The sequence below is a fragment of the Scyliorhinus canicula genome, chromosome 11, assembly GCF_902713615.1.
Source record: "Scyliorhinus canicula chromosome 11, sScyCan1.1, whole genome shotgun sequence".
In the NCBI taxonomy this organism is placed as follows: domain Eukaryota; kingdom Metazoa; phylum Chordata; class Chondrichthyes; order Carcharhiniformes; family Scyliorhinidae; genus Scyliorhinus; species Scyliorhinus canicula.
In genome coordinates this window covers 62745132-62751361 of record NC_052156.1, presented here as the reverse complement: position 1 = coordinate 62751361, position 6230 = coordinate 62745132, and the positions used below count along the sequence as shown (strand labels likewise).

General features: G+C 48.2%; 1 pseudogene; it reads left to right on the top strand.

Moving 5' to 3' along the window:
• The first annotated feature begins 2992 nt into the window (after window positions 1–2992).
• LOC119973762 lies at window positions 2993–3205 on the top strand (annotated as a pseudogene).
• Window positions 3206–6230: the final 3025 nt, after the last annotated feature.

Below are 6230 nucleotides of genomic sequence, written 5' to 3'. Positions count from 1 at the left end.
CAGGAGCCAGAAGCCGAGTGGGTGCGTGCGGAGGAGGCCTCCTGCATGGGAACCTCCCTCCGGGCCCTCGCCACGGCAGCACTCCCATCCTCACCCAAAAAACACTCCAGCAGCCCAGTGGTGACAGCCACCCTCCAATCCTGGAACTAACTGCGGCAGCAATTTGGCCTGTACAAAATGTCGGACAAGGCTCCCATCTGCAACAACCATAGGTTCAAACCAGCACTGACTGACTCCACCTTCAAAAGGTGGAGGCAGGACGGGGGACACTGACAGTCAGGGACCTATACACGGACGACAGGATCGCAACACTGGACGAACTGACAGAGAAATTTCAGCTAGCTGGGGGGAACGAGCTACGGTACCTGCAGCTCAAAAACTTCCTACGAAAGGAGACAAGGACGTGCCCACAACCGCCACGACAGACACTACTGGAAGACCTACTGGACGCAAGTATCCTAGAGAAAGGGAACTGTAGTGACATGTATGACCGACTGGTAGATAGGGACGACACCGTACTGGACGCAACAAGAAGGAAATGGGAGGACAACCTGGGGATGGAGATAGGGTGGGGACTCTGGAGCGAAGCACTGCATAGGGTCAACTCCACCTCCACGTGCGCAAGGCTCAGCCTGACGCAAAGAGCCCACTTAACAAGAAACCGTATGAGTAGGTTCTTCCCGGAGGTGGAGGACAGATGTGAGCGGTGCCAAAGAGGCCCGGCCAACCACGCCCACATGTTCTGGTCTTGCCCCAGACTTGTGGAGTACTGGACAGCCTTCTTCGAGGCTATGTCCAAAGTGGTGGGGGTGAGGGTGGAGCCATGCCCGATAGTGGCGGTCTTCGGGGTTTCAGACCAGCCAGATCTATTCCTGGGGAGGAGGGCGGACCCTTGCCTTTGCCTCCCTGATCGCCCGCCGTAGAATCCTGTTTGGCTGGCGGTCAGCAGCACCGCCCAGAGCTGCAGACTGGCTGTCCGACCTCTCGGAATCTCTCCAAATGGAGAAAATCAAATTCGCCCTCCGAGGGTCAGACGACGGCTTCCACAGAACGTGGGAGCCATTCATGCAATTGTTCCGGGACCTGTTTGTGGCCAACGTACAAGAGGAAGAATAGTCGGGTGGCCAAGAATCAGGGGAAAATGGACGGGAATCGGGGGAAGGTGGCCGGTGGGGGGGGGGGGGGGGGGGGGGGGTTACGGGCTCATTATGGGGTTTGATGGCAAGCTAAGGCCCAAAACCAAACTATAAATAAATGCCTATAAACATGTGCCTCGGCCATATTGAGGAATGTAAAATATGTATGCTGGCTAAAGGGGGCGGCCACAATTGTTGTTATGAAGATGCTTACCTGTAAATATTCATGTTAAATTTTTGTGTTTTCTTTTTTTCTCTCTAATAATTTGTAATTTGTCATATATAAAATATGAAAACTCAATAAAAAACATTTATAAAAAAAGAAATAAAAAGCCTCAAATGCTGGGGCGGAAAGTAAATACCATTCGAATTCTTAACCTGAAAAATCTCCCAAGAAGCCACCTGCCACCTCAGCTGAGGAGCTAACAGGTGGTTGGCCTTCGCCCCATACTCATAAAAGACCCCCTTGAATGCTGCAACTGTCTCACTGTCTTCTCTGTAGACAACAGATCAAACTGTTTCTGCAGCTTTTTCCTGCTCACCAGGAGCTCTGGGGTAGGGTTGCACGAGTACCTATGGTCCACTTCCAAGATCTCATCCACCAACCTCTGCCATTCTGCCCTTACCTCCCTCTCCATATGCACCTTGTATGATTTAATCTCTCCCCTAATGACCGCCTGCATAGCCTCCCAAAACATGGAGGGTACGGCAGAATCATTCCTATTGAATACAATGTACTCACCAATGGCCTTGGACATGCCTTCACAAAACCTCAAGTCTGCTAATAACCCTACATCTAAACCCCATGAGGGGCGCTGAACAGGGCCCAACTCCTAAACCAAATCCACCAAATATGGGGCATAATCTGAGATGACAATGGTTGAATATTCTGCCTTCTTCACCAAAGGAAGAGACCTATCCACCAGAAAAAAGTAATTCCTGGAATATACCTTATGTATTCTTTATAAGAATGTGAATTCCTTACCCCATCCCCTTCCCCGGGTACATAAACGTCCACAGATCTGCCCCCCATCTGCTCCATAAATACTAACAGCATCTTCGCCACCCCCAAGAGCCCCAACAATTTTGGCCTAGAACGGTCCAACCACCAACCAACCAACTGAAGACTCTGTAACCATCATGTACTTACCGGCTGGGTCCGCCACTACCTTGTCCACCGAAAATCAAACCTGTTTGTTCATTAAAATTGCCGCCCCAGCTGGGGAAATTAAAATTCAATTTATAAATCTTGATTAAAAATCTACAGTAATTGTGACCATGGACCTGCCAGAGTGTCGCAATAACCTATTTGGTTGTCTGATGTCCTTTAGAGTAGGAAATCTAATCTTCCTTTCCCGGTCTGGTCCACAAGTGATCATAGACCTACAACAATGTGGTTGACTCTTAACTGCCCACTGAAATGGCCTAACAAGCCACTCATTTGTATTGGATCATTCTAGAAAACTCAAAAAAGTGATGGATCGACCAGCATCAACCTAGGCACCAGAAGTGACAAGAGCATACACCGCCCTGTTGACTCTGCAGTCGTCCTTTCTGACATCCCACAGACTAGTCGAGCAACAGCCTGACACAGTCATATTGACCCAACCATACATCACAGCCAATGCCCCGGACTCCCCTCTCCTTCCTGTGTATGTCCTGTCCCACCGGCAGGACAGACCCACCAGAGGTGGGGGGTACAGTACTGTACAGTCGGGAGGAAGTTGTCCTTTGAGTCATCAAAATTGACTCCAGGCCACGTGAAACCTCGTGGCTTTAGGTCAAACATGGGCAAGGAAGAGCGGCTGAGCCTCAGAGTGCGGTTTGTCTCCCCCGCCGCTTGACTCCTCACAGCCATGCCTCGGATGATTGCATAAATCAAAGACTTTCTGTTAACAGCTAGAAGAAAGGATGCAAAATCTGCAAAAATTAAGAAGAACAGGGGCAATGTAAAATTCACAGAGCGGCGCAGCGGGTACCTATATGCGCTCGTCATCATGGATAAAGAAAAGGCTGAAAATCTGAAACAGTCCCTGCCTCCAGGTCTGGCTGTGAAAGAGCTGAATTAAGGAGTTGAAATCTCTAGATGTTGTTTGGATTTTATTGAATAAAAAACAACTACAAAAAAAAAACAAGGGCAGCACGGTGGCGCAGTTGGTTAGCCCTGGCTGTCTCACGGCGCCGAGGTCCCAGGTTCGATCCCGGCTCTGGGTCACTGTCCGTGTGGAGTTTGCACATTCTCCCCGTGTTTGCGTGGGTTTATCCCCCACAACACAAAGATGTGTTGGATAGGTGGATTGGCCACGCTATATTGCCCCTTAATTGGAAAATATGAATTGGGTACTCTAAATTTAAAAAAAAAACATGGGCAAGGAAACCTCCCGTGGATCACTACCTCCCTCAGCTGAAGCATGAGTACTTCTCCATGTTGAACACCATTCGGATGAGCACTGAGGATAGCAAGGACACAGAATATACTCTGGGTGGGGGACATCATTGCCCATCAGCATGGGTGGCCCAGCTCTGAGGGTCATATCTATTAAACTGGGTTTGTGGCAGGTCATAAGGGGAAAAAGCAAATAAGAAATCTATGTGACTTTGCCCTCATTGACCTATCAGTGCAGATGCATCTATTCTTGACAGTATAGGAGTGACCTCTTGGAGTCAAAGTCCTCTATTCACACTGAGGATACCATTGATCATGCTGAATGGGTTAGACTGAGAACAGATCTAACAGCTCAAACCCTGGCATCCACGAGATTTTATGGACTATCAGCAGCAGAATTGTATTCAATCACGATCTGTAACCTCATGGCCCAGCATTTCTCTCACTCTACTGTTCTCATAAAGCCAAGGTATCATAGAACATAGAGAAATACAGCACAGAACAGGCCCTTCGGTCCACGATGTTGTGCCGAACTTTTGTCCTAGGTTAATCATAGATCATAGAATTTTGGACACTAAGGGCAATTTATCATGGCCAATCCACCCAACCTGCACATCTTTGGACTGTGGGAGGAAACCGGAGCACCCGGAGGAAACCCACGCACACACTGGGAGGATGTGCAGACTCCACACAGACAGTAGCCGGAATCGAACCTGGGACCCTGGAGCTGTGAAGAAATTGTGCTATCCACAATGCTACCGTGCTGCCCTTAAGAACAAATTAATCCACACTCCATTATTCTACCATAATCCATGTACCTATCCAATAGCCGCTTGAAGGTCCCTAACGTTTCCGACTCAACTACTTCCACAGGCAGTGCATACACAGCCACTACTCTCTGGGTAAAGAACCTACCTCTGACATCCCCCCTATATCTTCCACCATTTACCTTAAACCTTATAATGGTTTGTTCCACCCGGGGCAAAAGTCTCTGACTGTCTACTCTATCTATTCCCCTGATCATCTTATAAACCTCTATCAAGTTGCCCCTCAACCTTTCCTCGTTGCCCCTCAACCTCTCCATTCCAGGCAACATCCTGGTAAATCTCGTTTGCACCTTTTCCAAAGCTTCCACATCCTTCCTAAAATGAGGTGACCAGAACTGCACACAGTACTCCAAATGTGGCCTGACCAAGGTTTTGTACAGCTGCATCATCACCTCACGGCTCTTAAATTCAATCCTTCTGCTAATGAAGGCTAGCACACCATAGGCCTTCTTCACAGCTCTATCCACTTGAGTGACAACTTTCAAAGATCTATGAACATAGACCCCAAGATCTCTCTGCTCCTCTACATTGCCAAGAACCCTACCGTTAACCCTGTATTCCGCATTCATATTTGTCCTTCCAAAATGGACAACCTCAAACTTGTCAGGGTTAAACTCCATCTGCCACTTCACAGCCCAGCTCTGCATCGTATCTATGCCTCTTTGCAGCCGACAACAGCCCTCCTCACTATCCACAACTCCACCAATCTTCGTATCATCGGCAAATTTACTGTCCAACCCTTTAACCCTCTCATCCAAGTCATTAATGAAAATCACAAACAGCAGAGGACCCAGAACTGATCCCTGTGGTACGCCACTGGTAACTGGGCTCCAGGCTGATTATTTGCCATCCACCACCACTCTCTGTCTTCTATCGGTTAGCCAGTTCGTTATCCAACTGGCCAAATTTCCCACTATCCCATGCCTCCTTAATTTCTGCATAAGCCTACCATGGGGAACCTTTTCAAATGCCTTGCTAAATTCCATGTACACTACATCCACTGCTTTACCTTCATCCACATGCTTGGTCACCTCGTCAAAGAAGTCAATAAGACTTGTAAGGCAAGACCTACCCCTCACAAATCCGTGCTGACTATCCCTAATCAAGCAGTGTCTTTCCAGATGCTCAGAAATCCTATCCCTCAGTCCCTTTCCATTACTTTGCCTACCATCGAAGTAAGACTAACTGGCCTGTAATTCCCAGGGTTATCCCTATTCCCTTTTTTGAACAGGGGCAAGACATTCGCCACTCTCCAATCCCCTGGTACCACCCCTGTTGACAGTGAGGACGAAAAGATCATTGCCAACGGCTCTGCAATTTCATTTCTTGCTTCCCATAGAATTCTTGGATATATCCCGTCAGGCCCGGGGGACTTGTCTATCCTCAAGTTTTTCAAAACGCCCAACACATCTTCCTTCCTAACAAGTATCTCCTCGAGCTTACCGGTCTGTTTCACACTGTCCTCTCCAACAATATGGCCCCTCTCGTTTGTAAATACTGAAGAAAAGTACTCGTTCAGGACCTCTCCTATCTCTTCAGACTCAATACACAATCTCCCGCTACTGTCCTTGATCGGACCTACCCACGCTCTAGTCATTCTCATATTTCTCACATATGTGTAAAAGGCCTTGGGGTTTTCCTTGATTCTACCCACCAAAGATTTTTCATGTCCTCTCTTAGCTCTCCTAATCCCTTTCTTCAGTTCCCTCCTGGCTATCTTGCACCCCTCCAGCGCCTTGTCTGAACCTTGTTTCCTCAGCCTTATATAAGTCTCCTTCTTCCTCTTAACAAGACATTCAACCTCTCTTGTCAACCATGGTTCCCTCACTCGACCATCTCTTCCCTGCCTGACAGGGACATACATATCAAAGACACGCAGTA